This window comes from Rana temporaria, chromosome 1 (assembly GCF_905171775.1).
Source record: "Rana temporaria chromosome 1, aRanTem1.1, whole genome shotgun sequence".
Classification (NCBI taxonomy): Eukaryota; Metazoa; Chordata; class Amphibia; order Anura; family Ranidae; genus Rana; species Rana temporaria.
In genome coordinates this window covers 241107391-241124376 of record NC_053489.1, presented here as the reverse complement: position 1 = coordinate 241124376, position 16986 = coordinate 241107391, and the positions used below count along the sequence as shown (strand labels likewise).

The 16986-nt window shown below is 41.6% G+C and overlaps 1 protein-coding gene across 3 annotated transcripts in view; it reads right to left on the bottom strand.

Moving 5' to 3' along the window:
- The window catches only part of MTMR3 (myotubularin related protein 3), a 131515-nt gene extending 114960 nt beyond the window's left edge, over positions 1-16555 (bottom strand). The window contains exon 1 of one of the 3 annotated variants that reach the window (XM_040351974.1): positions 16330-16555. The gene's annotated coding sequence lies outside the window, so the exon portion shown is untranslated. The remainder of the gene's footprint in view (positions 1-16329) is intronic. The other 2 variants (XM_040351963.1, XM_040351969.1) reach the window with 2 other exon arrangements.
- Positions 16556-16986: the final 431 nt, after the last annotated feature.

The following is a 16986-nucleotide window of genomic DNA, read 5'->3' as shown; positions in this document are numbered from 1 at the left end:
CCCTAGACAAAACGAGCATGAATCTAAGGCTAAAAAGTGTAAGCTATGGGTAAACCTCCGCTTTAAAGCGGTAGTTCCCCCTCAAAAAAATTGTTACCCTTAGATTGATGCTCATTTTGTCTAGGGGAATCGGCTAGTTGTTTTAAAATGGAAGCTGTAGAGAGCGATCTTCTCCGCCGCTTCCGGGTATGGTCTTCGGGTCTGGGCGTTCCTTCTTGATTGACAGGCTTCCGACGGTCGCATCTATCGCGTCACGATTTTCCAAAAGTAGCCGAACGTCGGTGCGCAGGCGCCGTATAGAGCCGCGCCGATGTTCGGCTACTCGTGACGCGATGGATGCGACCGTCAGAAGCCTGTCGGAAGACTGTCAATCAAAATAGGAACGCCCAGTCCCGAAAACCATACCCGGAAGCGGCGGAGAAGATCGCTCTCTACAACGGTAAGTACTGCTTCGATTTTCAAACTAGCCGATTCCCCTAGACAAAATGAGCCTCAATCTAAGGGTAACAATTTTTTTGAGGGAGAACTACCGCTTTAAGTGGACGTTTTATTCTGTAAACACACAGCTCCCGATCCTGTCAGGGGGAGAAATGCCCGATTGCCTGTTCATACAATGTATGAACTGCGATCAGTCATTTCCCCTAGTCACTCCACCCCCCCCCCCCTTCAGTTAGAACACACCCAGGGAACATACTTAACCCCTTCCTCGCCCCTAGTGTTAACCCCTTCCCTGCGCCAGTGGCATTTTTATAGCACTGATCGCTATAAAAATGCCAATGGTCCCAAAAATGTGTCAAAAGTGTCCGAAGTGTCCGCCATAATGTCGCGGACATTACTCGTAAAAAATAAATTTAAAAAAATAATAAAAATGCCATAAAAAAACTATCCCCTATTTTGTAAACGCTATAACTTTTGCGCAAACCAAATCAATGAACGCTTATTGCAATGTTTTTTATGAAAAATATGTAGAAGAATACGTATCGGCCTAAACTGAGGAAAAAAAAAAAATTGTTTATATATATATATTTTTGGGGGATATTTATTATAGCAAAAAAAAGTTAAAAATATTGCATTTTTTTCAAAATTGTCGCTCTATTTTTGTTTTTTAGCGCAAAAACTAAAAACCGCAGAGGAGATCAAATACCACCAAAAAAAAGCTATTTGTGGGGAAAAAAGGACGCCAATTTTGTTTGGGAGCCACGTCGCACGACCGCGCAATTGTCAGTTAAAGTGACGCAGTGCCGAATCGCAAAAAGTGGCCTGGTCTTTGACCAGCAATATGGTCCGGGGCTGAGGTGGTTAAAGGCAATTACACAGGAAATGCCAACGAAATTGCCTAATGTAGAGATGAAAAACGTATATTAGGATATGTCTCTTTAAATATGTTGATATGGCTACATATTCACACTAGACAGGACTGACAGTATAAAAGATTGTCTGAACTCAGAATGCCCCCAAATATGCACCATTCATCAGCACACAGATGCCCAAGCAAGAAAACATCTTCAATTATTAGACGGCCTCAGGCTGGGACATTGTAAATACTGATACCTAGACAGTCTCAAGGACAAGAATGCCACCACAATGCCAAACTTCCCACTATAAAATTATGCATCATAACATAACAAAAAAAAAAAACACACCCCCACACATTTATGGCCTACAAGCCCATATGCAACATGAAAGGGGTAAAAGAAGCAATTCAAAAGGAACAGAATAGCTGCACAGTCAACCGTGATCCATCAGATTTTTAGATTAATATGATCGCCTTCATGAAGTGGTCTTATTAATGCATGGAAATGTTATATACATAGTTTCTATGACTTCTTGTGAAAAAAAGCACTGGGAAAATCCGTGGTCAAGAAAAAGGGCTTTGTGTGTACCTGCGAAACAAAGGACAAATAATGATACCTGAAGTTATGAATGCTACATCCTACGCATGTACCCCAGCATCACATTGCTACATGTACACTGGATGATTAGCCTTTGTATGTCAAAATCCAGCATTTGCTATCACCCAGTCTTGTGCGGCAGGCTGAAATACGCTGTTTCGTCCTCAGAGCAGACATTTTGTTTGAAGACTCCTTGCTTATCTGGCCTATGCAGAGACAAGCAAGGTATTTGTACATCTAGGAGAAGGTGCATATGCACCTGCCACACAGTAGGATAACCTGCCCATACTCCTGCGATCAGATTTTGATCAGACTTTCAGTACAGATTATGAAATGCGACTTTGATAAGGATTATATATTCCATGGGGAAAATAAATAAATCGTGCTTGAATTGCACAGGAACTTTTTCCAACAACGTAAAACGAGCCAAACTGCATTGATGTGAATCGGCAATATTGAAACCAATGTGATTTCTGCTGTCATATGATTAAAGTTGCACCTGAAATTGCAATAGTGTGAACAGAGCCTAAATAAAGGTGGGATTTCACACACACACGTTATAAAATATATACATTATATATAAAGAGGGCACATACAAAGTTTTATTCATAACCTCAGTTATCATTTAGAACAATATATTCTGTGTCTAGATCATCCGGTGTACCTCTGTAGTTTTGTGCCATGTCCGACATCTAGATAGTGACAAGAAATAGAAACTATAAACCTTGTGGAAGAAGCACAATAAGAAAATAATGCAAGAAAATAAAAATGTAAAATATGGACCAGTATCAAATCCCTGGAATAGTTTCCTGATCCTGTGATAGTTAATAATGACTTTAGTGTCATGCTGCATTTTTTGTGTCCTAGATGGCTAAACTTGTCTCTGAATCGACTTATTTCCACAAAACTATACAACAGTATATGCCATTGTTTACAGACAAAAGTACTCTTGCAGGAAAGACGTGCACAGATTTAGGAGTACAGAGTTACAGCATGATCTTAGAGTTGGATCAAATTTGTGTTAACCGCTGTAGAATAGGATTTATTTTCTATTTCCTAACATGGTAGGCAAGGATTAGAATCTTAGTCAGGCTTTTTATTGCAGTCACAAATCACTTAACATTAGTGGGTAAGAAAATGTATGTATGTATGTATGTATGTATGTATGTATGTATGTATGTATGTATGTATGTATGTATGTATGTATGTATGTATGTATGTATGTATGTATGTATGTATGTATATATATATATATATATATATATATATATATATATATATATATATATATATATTCCAAAATTGATGTACATGTAACCTGCTCGGTACCGGACACATTTACCTGGCTTGTTTCACACGCTTCCCATCTCCCCTCATTCTATCAGTTTATATGCAGAGTACATCACGCTCCATCAGTGGAAATGTGGGTAAGGCTGAAAAACTGGAATAAAATGGGTCGATGGAATGTCCTGTGTGTCGGGGAAAAAAATCTGGTATGTCTTTTTTTTTGGGGGGGGACGGGGGGGACTTCCTGGGCACTGCAAGGAAGGTCACCTCTCCTCCCTCCCTCTCTGCAATCTGGGACACGTCACAGGTCCCAGGTGACTGCTCGGCCAATCACGGTGTGCAGCGTGTCACCAGCTGTGAAGCCACACCAACAGTAGTGATGATGGCGCTGCAGAGAGGAGGGGGAGAGGAGCGGAGCTTCGTTCCCCCACATCTCTGCACTCCAGGACAGGCAAGTGTCCGATTATTAAAACTCATCAGCTGCAGTATTTGTAGTTGCTGACTTAATTTTTATTAAAGTAGGAACTAAATGGGTCCCGCTAGCGGGCGAAATGCGCCGCAAATCCACCCACAGCGGTAAAAATAGCAGCTTTTTACCGCTGACGCTATGGGCGGCACAGTGTGAAAGGGCTCTAGGATTTTGTATACATTTTGTTTTGATGCGTATGTTGCAGATTTAAAAAAAAGTTCAAATTAAAAATGTTGTGTTAAAGAAATAAAGTACCCTTTAAGAAAACTTCTCTGAATGTAGGACGCTCACCAATACTTACCGGTATCTTCAGCCCCATTCCCAATTCCTTCACTGTGCAGATTCACACAGCCTTTGAAAGAAAAAAACTCTTACCCCACTTCCTGTACCTGTTGTGAACTACAGTTTTATTAAAGACAGCAATTTTATTTATTTTTTCATTCTGGAAAAAAAGAGTAACGAAGGGTTTTTGTGTGTCCCATTGGGTGGATTTTCAATTACTTGTCCCAAATAAAAAAATAAAAATAAACACACACACAGTGAGTATATCTATATATATCTATGACTTTCAGTGCAACGTTGAATTTCGACTTGGATGCGATTTTATTGTTCACTCTGTGGCATTGAAGAACTAGTAGAAAAGTTCAAAAGTCGGACAGACTTGTGTAGTATCAGCTAAGGCGGCTCTTATAGGGAAATATTGAATTTCACATGTCATCAGCCTTGATGTCTCACAAGTCGGATCCTATAAAGCACCATTGTGAACGGAGCCTTAGCAGTATTGCTCGCTACTGCGCGGTCCTGTCCAGGAACTCGTACAGACTCTACCATTTGCACTCCGTTAGAGGCCTGCGCTCAGCATGGCCCATTTTCAAGGTTTTAAAAATCGGCTAATCACAATATCTATGGATGCAAGTTTATGGAGGTTTCTGCAAGTCACTTTCTTTTGTCAGGAGGGCAGTTGAATTGTGCCCTTTACAGCTGGTACATTTTTAAAGTCAACAAGTAGCCTTGTAAGGACTTACCTTCATTTTTCATAAAGTGCGTTCTGTGTTAATTTGTCTATAACAATTTCAAAAAGGATATTAGGAGGTATACCACAGTAGGTAGCCAGGTTTTAAAGCCAGTATTCTTGTAAACTAGGAGTTAAAAGCTCTAAGCTATAATTAAAGCTTATGTACATGTCTGTACCATTACGATTTAATACTTCAAAATAGCATGACACACACATATTTAATGTTGCTTTTTATGATCGCATAGGCGTGCCTACCAATCAGGAATGTAATATCTCTCAAGGAAAAGGGAAGGGCAGACACATTTATGGATACTTTGAGATTCTGATAAAGTACAGGTGGAGCAGACCAGCAAATACATAAATCCAATCTATTTGACCATTAAAATAATCACGCTCAATTTAGACAACATAAGGAGACCGGTATTCATTTAGCAAATACATGTCAATGGGCAAATCTTTGGGCAACTGCAAAAAAACAAACACAAAGTTCTTATAAAAAAACACCATCTACTGTACCAATACCTAAAGGGGTCGCTATTTATTCTGTCCATAACTCAGGATTATCCATCTATTCATATTTCACAGAGCCGTGTCTACTCTTTTTAGTAGATTGAGACATACAGTGCCTTGAAAAAGTATTCACACCCCTTAAAATGTTCAATATTTTGTCACGTTACAATCAAAAATGCGATAGACCAACACAAAGTGGCACATAATTGTAAAGTGAAAGAAAAAAGAAAATGTATTTCAACATTTTTTTTTTTTACATACAAATATCTGAAAAGTGTGGCGTGCATTTGTATTCAGCCCCCTTTACTCTGATACCCCCAACTAAAATCTTTTATTAATAAAGTCCACCTGTGAGTAAATTTAGTCTCAGTATAAATACAGCTGTTCTGTGAAGCCCTTTAGAGCAGGGGTAGGCAACCTGGGGCCATCCAGCTGTCGTGGAACTACATTTACAATGAGGCATTGCAAGGCTCGCAGTTACAATTACACCCAGAGGCATGATGGGACTTTGTTCTGCAACAGCTAAAGGGCCCCAGGTTGCCTACCCCTGCTTTAGAAGTTAGAGACCCCTAATGAACAACCACCCATTACAAAGGCCAAAAGGAACACACCAAACAGGTCAGGGATAAAGTTGGAGAACTTTAAAGCACATTTAGATTATAAAAAAATAACTCCCAAGCTTTGAACATCTCACGGAGCACTGTTCAACCCATCATCCGAAAATGGAAGAAAAAAAAAAAAAAAAAAAAAAGCATGGCTCAATTGTAAACCTACCAAGACATGGTGTCCACCTAAACCGACAGGCACGGGAAGGAGAGCATTAATCAGAGAAGCAGCCACCAAGAGGCTCATGATAACTCTGGAGGAGCTGCAGAGAGCCACAGCTCAAGTGGGAGAATCTGTCCACGGGACAACTATTAGAGCCCATTCACATCTAGGCGACAAAACGCCTGACGCTTGTGCCGCTAGAGGGGAGAATTCCCATTGCTGTCTACGGAGATGGTTCACATCTCAGACGCAGGCGACATTGGCGTTCGGCCATACAAAGCAATGGGAAGGCTTTGTGAAAAAAAAAAAAGTTACACACCCGCGACAAAATACGCCGCGTACGCGGCGTATCTTGTCGCGGAGGTGTGAATGCAGCCTTAGTCGTGCACTCCACAAATCTGGCCTTTATGGAAGAGTGGCAAAAGGAAGAAGTCGTTGAAAGAAAGCCATAAAAGAAATTCTGTTGCCAGTTTGCAAGAAGCCATGTGAGGGACACAGCAAACATGTGGAAGAAGGTGCTCTGGTCAGACGAGACCAAAATTGAACTTTTTGGCCCAAAAGCAAAAAGCCATGTGTGGCAGAAAACTTACCCAGCACATCACCCTGAACACACCATGAAACATGGTGTTGGCAGCATCGTGTTGTGGGTATGCTTTTCTTCAGCAGCTGGTCAGAGTTGATGGGAAGATGGATGGAGCCAAATACAGAGCAATCTTAGAAAACAACCCTAAGCATACAGCCAGAGCTACAATGGGAGGTTTTGGATTAAATCATATTCCTGTGTTAGAAAGGCCAGACCCAAATCCAATGGAGAATCTGTGGCAAGACTTGAAAATTGCTGTTCACAGACACTCTATCCAATCTGACAGCGCTATTTTGCAAAGAAAAAACAGGCAAAACAAACATTTGTAAATCAATAATTTTCCTTCCACTTCAAAATGTAATTATGTGCCACTTTGTGTTGGTCTATCACATAAAATCCCAATAAAATACATTCACGTTTTTGGTTGCAACATGACAAAATGTGGAAAATTTCATGCGGTATGAATACTTTAAGGCACTATCTTTTCTGCCTGCTTATAAAGCTTGCTAGCTCCTAGGTAAGAATCATAAATCATAAATCAGCATAAATCCCTCCAACCCCTACTGGAGGTTTGACCTTGGAATGTTTATCAAGATGCAGCTCTTAGACAAGACTTCTTGCAGGTAATAAACCAAAAATAGGGGTCAAAACATTGCTGTGGGCTACAGAACATAATCATTTTAAATTCACCAAAAAAATGGGGGCAGCTGCAGCCCAATATTCATACAGATCAATGTTTCAGACCCCCATTGTTACTTAGATTAAAACACACAGCCTGTCCACCCAGTGTGTTTGGCACTGATCATCTCTTGGCTATTAAAAGAAGGAACACTTGGACAAAGGTTAAAGGTCCAGAACTAAAAATTAAGTCAGCATTTTGCCCAATCTATAAAGTTCAAATAATATGGCCGACTGTTTTCCTAAAAGAAGTTTCCACCTTTACAATAAAAATAAATAAAAATAAATAAATAAATAAAAAAAAAAAAAGTGTAAAATCCATTTGATTGAACCCTTTCAAGTTCCTTTTTATTACAAGTTCTCTAGAAAGTCTGATGCCACCATAAAACAATACCCAAGGATTCCCCAAATATTACAAAAAAAAGTTGTAGAAAGATTTTTATTTTTAAGTGGGTACATTTAAGGATTACTGTTGCAAATAATGCTGACTGACAAGCACCATAAAATATTTTACAGTAATAAAATACGTTGCTGCAGGTCTTCAGGGGAGCCTTTAAACCAACCCCCCATACTTTTCAAAAGGTAGGTTATTAGTTAGCAAGATCTAATCATTTCTGACACTTCATGGCAAGCAAAGGGTGAATGCCAATGCATTTATCCTTTGTTGCTGCGATTACACAAGAGCAAAAGAAGATCCAAGCGACAGGACCTTGGGACAGAATGCGTCAACGAGAGTAAAAATTCCTGAGACAGCAGGCATTTGTTTCATTATTTCTCTGCCCAAAGTATGACATAGTAAGGGGATGTGCCAGAGAGCGCATGGTTCATGCTTCTGGAATTCCGATTTTGCATCTCACCTCTCAGTCACATGACCGATTACAGTATTAGACGGAAATTAAAAGGAACTGTGTCCTATTTCTTCTCTTCTCATTTAACATTCCGTTTTAAAATAATTGTTATACAACATTATAATTATACAACCAATTACAAGAAAACTGGAACTTTTGTATTAACACAGTACAACAAAAATATAGATCTGAATATAAAAACATGACAAAAAAATAAATAAAAAAAGAATTTAAAAATATTTATTGTATTAAATTTTAAAGTCATTCTAATTTACAAACCAGTAAGATTAATCTTGGCCACCGGTAGAGTGATGCCAGCAACTGTGATACTGTATATTACACTAATGTCACGCCCGCAACCTCCTGTAGTTTGTATCATGCTGCTCATTTTGGCCAGCAAAGTAAAAACTTCCATTGGAGAAAGTGGCAGCTGCATTTTTTGGCAACACTGCTGCTAGCGTGAGGCACCGATCTGACTTGGCTACTAGTGTAGTATCTATACTAAATATGGAATTCAAGCCATCATAAAGCAGTTTTCCCCACAATATATCAGTAATAAGTGAGACTGAAAAAAAATAAATAAAAAAAAAATACGAAATACCATGAAAAAAAATAAAAAAATAAACTGTCAGCTCCATCCATTTGTCTTGCCACAAAACTCCTCAAGGGACTTCCTCCAAAACAAAAAGGGGGGGGGGGGGCCATGTTTATAGAACTCCCTATAGTCTCCCCATGCCTCTGTGGCAAAGACATGCTGAAAGCTCTGGAACATGGTCAGTCAAATAACCATTTGAGGGAGTCCTGAAGCCCTGACCTCATAGCATCATGCAAGGTTTGAAAACCCCAACATCTATACTATATACCAAAGCAAATAAAATACATTTTTCACAGATTGGCTTTAAGACAACAAATGCTAAACTAAGCCAGAAACTTACATCTGAAAAATTACATCGCCCCACTGCTTGTGAAAATAATGGCAAAGTGACTCAGAAGCAACGCATTATGTGGAAATGAATGCAAAAAAGTGTTGCTTGCTGAATTATTTCCAAACGGATACAAGACGTTTTATTTCCTTTTGTTGCATGTTGGAAAGTTGTAAAACCCTTCATCCAGTAGAGATACTTTGTTGATTACAAACAGTCAAATATAAACTACTGTATCTATGCAAAAATCAGGTGATTAGAGAAACATCCTTGCCCCCCCAGTAAAGTTAGGAATCTAAAGCTAGTAAAGGATAGGTTTTTTAATAAATGTCACCATTTACCTATATCGTGTGGATTCTTTTTCTGCGGTACAAAAAAAAAAAATTCAGTTGAGTTGGTTGGGGTTTAGTGCTCAGTACCCTTCACATACAAGTACTAGTCTTATGTCTTCTTAGACAAAGTTGGCATTAGATCCATTGGTTAAGCCATTTCTCCAGAGAATATGGAACACATGTTCAGCAAAAGTTTATTCCCCTGTTGGATTTGCTAAATGGGTTATCCAAACTACCCTTTAAACCAATACTGGACTCTTCATTAAGGTCTGATTTCAAATAGGCTATTCCTTTTGCCATTAATACGGTTAGAAGAGAGAGAAATTTACACGTTTTATCCAACAAGGAAACCCAACAATTCTTCCAGATATACAGAAGCTAGAACCTACTTATTTGCCAAAAGGTAGCCATGCCACGTCATTGGATGCAGAAGATTTAAACTCCTTCCTTAATGCGAGAACACCAAAGACAAAAAACGGGGCAGAGAACACCAAAGACAAAAAACTGGGCAGAGAACACCAAAGACAAACGGGGCAGAGAACACCAAAGACAAAAACGGGGCAGAGAACACCAAAGACAAAAACGGGGCAGAGAACACCAAAGACAAAACACGGGGCAGAGAACACCAAAGACAAAACACGGGGCAGAGAACACCAAAGACAAAACACGGGGCAGAGAACACCAAAGACAAAACACGGGGCAGAGAACACCAAAGACAAAACACGGGGCAGAGAACACCAAAGACAAAACACGGGGCAGAGAACACCAAAGACAAAACACGGGGCAGAGAACACCAAAGACAAAACATGGGGCAGAGAACACCAAAGACAAAACACGGGGCAGAGAACACCAAAGACAAAACACGGGGCAGAGAACACCAAAGACAAAACACGGGGCAGAGATGCCTTCCCAATTATCTAAATGTTATGAGAGAGTTGGAAGATCGAGTCACCTTTCTGTCAGGTTTAGTGGCCCCACAGAATGGCTTCCACGCTTCAAAAAGACACACAGTTGCCAGATTGATAAAACAGACTACAATATATCCTTTGTTTATAGAGGATTGCAAGAACCTCCTTCATTAAAGAGGGCATGCGAGATCTTTGGCAATGTCATGGCAATGTCAGAAGTAGCTCATGCAGACACAGGAACGAAGCAACAGACAGAAATTAGACTTTGGGCTCCTAACCGAGTCAAGTGCACACCATAGAGGGATATGCTTTGTTCATATTTCATGTCTGATGTTGTACAGTTTAAAGTTGTATTAACCCAAAAGAAAACATATTGCAGCTTACCAATTCTTAGATGTGACAGCTGCATTTGTTTCCTTCTCTCCCCCCCCCCCATTTTGATTTGCTGATCCAGTCAGTAACAAGCTCTCCAGCAGAATGCATCAATTTACATGGAGACAAAGCACTTAACACTGGCAGAGGCGAGTAACATTATCAGTTTTTATTAGAGATACACCGAAATTTCGGCAGCCAGAAATTGTGTTTTCTGCATTTTGTCAATAGAGAAAAAGGTGCAGATAATGGCGCCAAAAATGCATGCAATTTAGCTGCAATTTTTCTGTGCTTATGGTGCGTTTTTCATAGGTCATCCGTCTCAAAAATGTAACATGGGTGCGTTCTTACTGTGTTTTCCATGCATTTCAATGGGGAGGTGCGTTTTGATGCATTTTTTTAACCAACCAAAAATGCAGCAAGCAAGATATCTAACACCACAATGGGCCAATGTGAAGACATACATAGAATGTAAAGGGATGCATTTTCTTGCGCTAAGACCCCTTTCACACCGAGGCTTTTTCAGGCCCTCCTGCAGGTTCAGTGTGAAAGCCAGAGGGGCTTTCACACTGAGGGGATGCGGTGGCAGGACATTAAAAATAACTCCTGCAAGCAGCATCTTTGGAGCGGTGTGAACATGAAATGAAATGAAATGAATGGGCAGCGCAGCTGAACCGCCGAAAAAAGTGCCGCAGTAGTGACAGTTTTAACCCTTTTCCAGCCGCTAGCGGGGGTTAAAACCTCAAAAAACGAGGTTAAAGCGCTGTAAAGAATATCAGAAAAAAGGAAAAGACTGTTGCTGTAACTGCTTATAAACTGAGCTGCCCCTGAGGCATGTCCCCTAAGTATACAAGAATATTCCTGAGAGAAACAATCTGTGGCCCGCAAGGCCATAGCAATTAAAAAAGGATCCAACCTAACCCTCCTTTAGTTAGACAATGGATAGTCCGTAAACCAGATTCTTCCATATGAAAAATTAGTTTGAACATAGAGGCGGCCCCAAAAAAATCTGGGATATCGGGAGGAGTTCTACTTTGACTGTATAGAAAAACATCACATGGGAAAGAAATGACTCTACCCGATGCCGACTTGAATATAATTATTATATGACTAGGTTTGCATCCATTGCCTTATGAAGTTCACGTCTGATCCACTTACTGCTTGTTTGGTCTCGACGATTGCGAGACAAGAGTTAACTGTTACAACACAATGCAATACATATTTCTTTGTAACCACTTCTGCATATTATGTTACCTTGTAATGTTGTGTATACACCTTTTGCAATAAAAACACACCAAGCTGGAGTTTGTATCCATTCTTTTTAGTGTATGTGAATCTGTTAGTACTTCTAACATTACAGGCAATGCTGCTGTCCAAAAGGTGACCCTTCAGCCAGAGCTGGACAGTCTAATACAGGAGATGTGCTACCGGCCAGAACACCAGGGGAAAAACAGAGGAAAAAAAGCGCAATTTTTTTTAAAAAACAAACCTCACACACACACACGATAGAAGAAGAGAACTAAAGCAGACACCACATCCAATGATGGGTACAGTAGCTGCAATATAATACTACTTCAGCTCCGGAAGGATTTACCCCCTTAAAAGGAGTTGTAAAAAAAAAAAAAAATGTTAAGCTGAAATGACTGTTTACAGGGTATAGAGACATAATAGTTTACTGATTCATTTTAAAAACGATTAAAAATAGATAAAAATCAATCATATAATGTACCTGTAGTTTCTAGTTTCGTTTTTGCATGTTGTTTCCTGTCTCTCTGCTGTACAGAGCCAATACAGGGCAGTGATGGTTTGCAAAACGAAACTGGTGCTGAGGGGTTTTAGACACACAGTAATCACACCTCCTTGATTAGTGACCACAGAGAGAAAGCTCCCAGCACTGTGGTCATCAGGAAACAGACAACCAGGAAGTGTGGAGATCAGAGAAGAATTACAGCAACTTGAGAGCAAAAACGAACAATGAGGACATGAAAACCCCACTGCATTAAGGTAAAGGAAGCTATTAAGATAAAAAAAAAAAAAAAAAAAAAAAAAACTTTACAAACCAGGATTTTTTTTGCGATATGGCACTGCGTCACTTTAACCGACATATGCTCGGTCGTGCGACACTGCACACAAACAAAATGTGCGTCCTTTTTCCCCCCACAAATAGAGCTTTCTTTTGGTGGCATTTGATCACCTCCTGCTTTTTCCTGTTTTTATTTTTTTAACTATAAACAAAAAAAATAAATAAAAAAAAGACTGATAGATATATACAATCTCTACCTCTATATCCACACACACATTGTTTCACTTTTTGCTATAAAAAAATATCAAAAAAATAAATGTTTAAAAAACAGATTTCTTCATCAGTTTAGGCCAATATATATTCTTCTACATGATTTTATTTTAACCAAAAATCACAATAAACTTATATTGATTGGTTTGCGCAAAAGTTATAGCGTCTACAAAATAGGGGATATATTTATGGCATTTTTATTTATAGCAACATTGCAGCCACTTGATTTTTTTGGGACCAGTGACATTATTACAGCGTTTAGAGCTACAAATAGCAACTGATCACTGTATAAAGGGCACTGGCAGGGAAGGGGTTAAAACCAAGACGATCAAGGGTTTAAGTCAGGTGTGCCCAACCAGTGGCCCTCGGAGCCCTCTGATGTGGCCCGTGACCTCCTGTTCTGGGATGGAATAAAATAGAAGACTGTTATTAAAAGTTTTTATTACTAAAATCACAGTATATATGGGCACATCTGTTCTGCAGTGGTTACTGGGCTGCTTGTAAACTGATCCGCAGGTACAGAGAAGTGCACCTGTGGGTTACCTGCACTGAGCCATGTACTTCTATTACCGGCAAGTTTGGTGTGCCGAGATTAGAGTGGGCTCTATAGAGCAGAGTGGGCTGCCATCCACCCGCACCGCTCATTGTGGCCCACGACCGATTACCAAGTCGCTTAAGTGGCCCTTGCTCTTCAAAAGGTTAGGCACCCCTGGTTTAAGTGTTCCATAGGGAGGTGGGACTGACTGGGAGTACAGAGAGATCGCTGTTCCTGATCACTAGGAACAGACCATCTCTCTCTCTACTCCCCTGTCAGAATGGGGATCTGTTTGTTTACATTGACAGATCACCGTTCTGCTTCTCTATTGAGCGATCGTGGGTGGCCGACAGACATCGCAGCCACCGTTCATGCGCCTTGGTTCCGGCGGTGTGTCTGCTATAGCCATTAAGGGGACTGACGTACAGCCGAGCCAACCTGATTGGCAAGTGGTTATAGTGATACTAAAGTCTCTTTTTTTGCCTAAAAATAACAAACATATCATGCTTACCTGTCCTGTGTAGTGGTTTTGCACAGAGCAGCCTAGATCCTCCTCTTAGGTCCCTTGGAGTTACTCCTGGTCCCTCTCCCCCAATGAATGCCCCCACAGCAAGCATCTTGCTATGGAGGCACCCAAGCCAAGCTGCAGCTCCTTGTGTTCAATCAGACACTGAGCCCCGGCTAGACCCCACACACTCTCTCTCTCTCTCTCTCTCTCTCTCTCTCTCCTTATTGGCTCACTGCCTTTGATTGACAGCAGCGGGAGCCAACAGTGCTCCGCTGCTCTCAGCCATGAGGAGGAGAGTCCCGGGCAGCCGAGTTTCTCCTGCAGCATTGCTAGATAGTAATGGGGCTCAGGTAAGTATTTAGGGGGCTGCTGCATAGAGAAGGCTTTTTATGTTCAAGTGATTGTAAAGTCTTGATTTTTTTCTTCAACAACATGTTATACTTACCTCCTCTGTGTAATGTTTTTTCACAGAGCAGCCTGGATCCTCCTCTTCTCGAGTCCCTCTTCTGTGCTCCTGGCCCCTACCTCCTAGGGAGCAAGCAGCTTGCTATGGGGGCAGCCGAGCAAAATCACAGCTCCCTGTCTATTCAGACACGAAACTGTGTCCGGCCCCGCCCCCTCTATCTCCTGATTGGCTGGCTAACTTTGACAGCAGCAGGAGTCAATGGTGCCACTGCTGTGTCTCAGCCAATCAGGAGGGCCAAGACATGTGTGGACATTGCTGGAGAGAGATGGGGCTCAGATAAGTATTAGTGGGGCTGCTGCACACAGAAGGCTTTATCTTAATGAATAGAATGTATTAAGATAAAAAAAAAAAAAAAAAAAAAAAAAACACCTGACTTTACAACTCCTTTATTGCATAGAATGAATCAAAAGGAGTTGTAAAGGCAGAAGGTTTTTTTTTATTCTGATGCATTATATGCATCAAGATAAAAACCCTTCTGTGTGTAGCAGCCTCCCAGCACCCTCAAATTACTTATCTGAGCCCCATCTCTCTCCAGCGCTGTCCACAAGTTTCTTAGCTGTCCCAGACACTCCTCCCGATTGGCTGAGACACAGCAGCAGCACCATTGGCTCCCGCGGCTGTCAATCAATCAGGGGAGAGGATTCGGGGCTCCGCGTCCAAATGGATACACGGGAGCTCTGGCTCAGCTCGGGTGCCCCCTGTAGCAAGCTGCTGGCTGAGGGGCACTCGATAGCAGCAAAGAGGGACCCGAGAAGAGGAGGATCTAGACTGCTCTGTGCAAAACCACTATACAGAGCAGGCAAGTAAAACGTGTGTGTGTGTGTGTGTGTGTGTGTGTGTGTGTGTGTGTGTGTGTGTGTGTGTGTGTGTGTGTGTGTGTGTATGTGTATATATATATATATATATATACATACACCCCTTTACAATAATAACAAAAATCCTTCTGCCTTTACAATCACTTTAAATACTGCTTTAGCCTGGTTCACATTGATACTACTTTGCTTGAAGTAGTGCGATTGCAAAGTAGCAAGGTCAGCACAATTTAAGGTGCTACTTGATAGACATCTGTGTGGCTTTGTGCACAGATGTCTATTGAAGTCACACCTGAAATCTGCAAAAGTAGTGCAGGAACTGCTTTTGCATATCGGTGCGGCGCTGCAAAAATCGTTGTTGTGCCAATAGGCTGCGACTTGCTGTTAAATCACTCCAATGTGAACCTAGGCTTAACGCGTTGCATCGATTACACACAAACCAAACTACTTGCATTTCACAAGGTATACTTCCTCCTCTACCTAGGCCGATTCGGATCTATATCCCATAGCTTTGTTTGCTCTATTTACTGTGCAAACACTGACATGCAAGCTGGACCAATTCCATTTACAAGCCGTGCCTGCAGCCTCAAATCCCTGAATAGCCTGCAATGATACAAGGGAGGATATTTACTAAAACCAGTGCCCACAGAATCTGGTGCAGCTGTGCATGGTAACCAATCAGCTTCTGACTTCAGCTTGTATATTTAAGCTTTGACAATGAAACCCTAGAAGCCGATTGGTTGCTATGCACAGCTGCACCGGTTTTAGTAAATCTTCCTCTGTGGCTGCCCTGTACAGTAGAGACAACAATGAGAAAGAAAAGCTAAGCGCACCGGTGGCAGAGTGTCAAGTGAAGAAGAAGGTAGACTGACACTCATGCAGTCACATGACCACACCACAACAACAACAAGCGGAGGTGATGGTGTGAGGAGAGCCGGCCGGGAGACATTGAGGTGTATGAGAAGACGAGGTTATGTCCGGGCTCCTCCATTATATGTGCACCTCATATAATAAACACAGAGGACACGTACCTGGGGAGACACCTAGACACTTACACTCTATACACCCACATATCATTGGACGTACACAGAGTGTAGAAGAAGCCAATAGACGCCGACCTCTCAGCTTACCGTGCAGGGTTATACCAGAGGAGCTCCCCCCGAAGTCAGCTGTCTCCTCACCCCTCCCCGTTCTCGGTTGCTGTCAGTCCCCGGCTCTTCCTTCCTCTTCACAACCACAACAACATGGCGGAGCACGTCGGGAAGGCCTGGCAGGAGGGGAACGTCACACAAACAAGCACTCTCACGCAGCGCGTGCACCCCCTTCCCTTTGCCAAGTGCGCTGTGAACGCGCGGCCACGCCCCCTTTGTTCACCTGCCCGGGCGACAGCCACAGAGAGAAGGAGTTGTAGTGGGTGTGTCGCGGGTGGGCAGGGCTTAGCGTGTTGCGGCTTCTACTGTTCTCGCTGACATATCTCCTGTGTTGGGAGGGGGTTGACAGCGAAGCAGGGGGCGTGTACTAGTGGCACCCAAACAAACTGCTTAAAGAGACAGTTACCTTTACAGGGCTGCTGTGACCCTTTGGCACGACTGTGCGACCAATTGTCTGTATTAATGATTTTTCAGGCCAGTGAAAGAAAAATAAACCAGAATAAATTCTAGAAAGTTAAAGTGGCACTTTTTATGCAGAAAATTAAGTCCTGCTAGATCGTTTCAGTCTGGCCCCTTTTGCAGTGGCATCACTAGGGTTGGTGTCACCCGGTGCGGTGAAACATGGTCTCACACCCC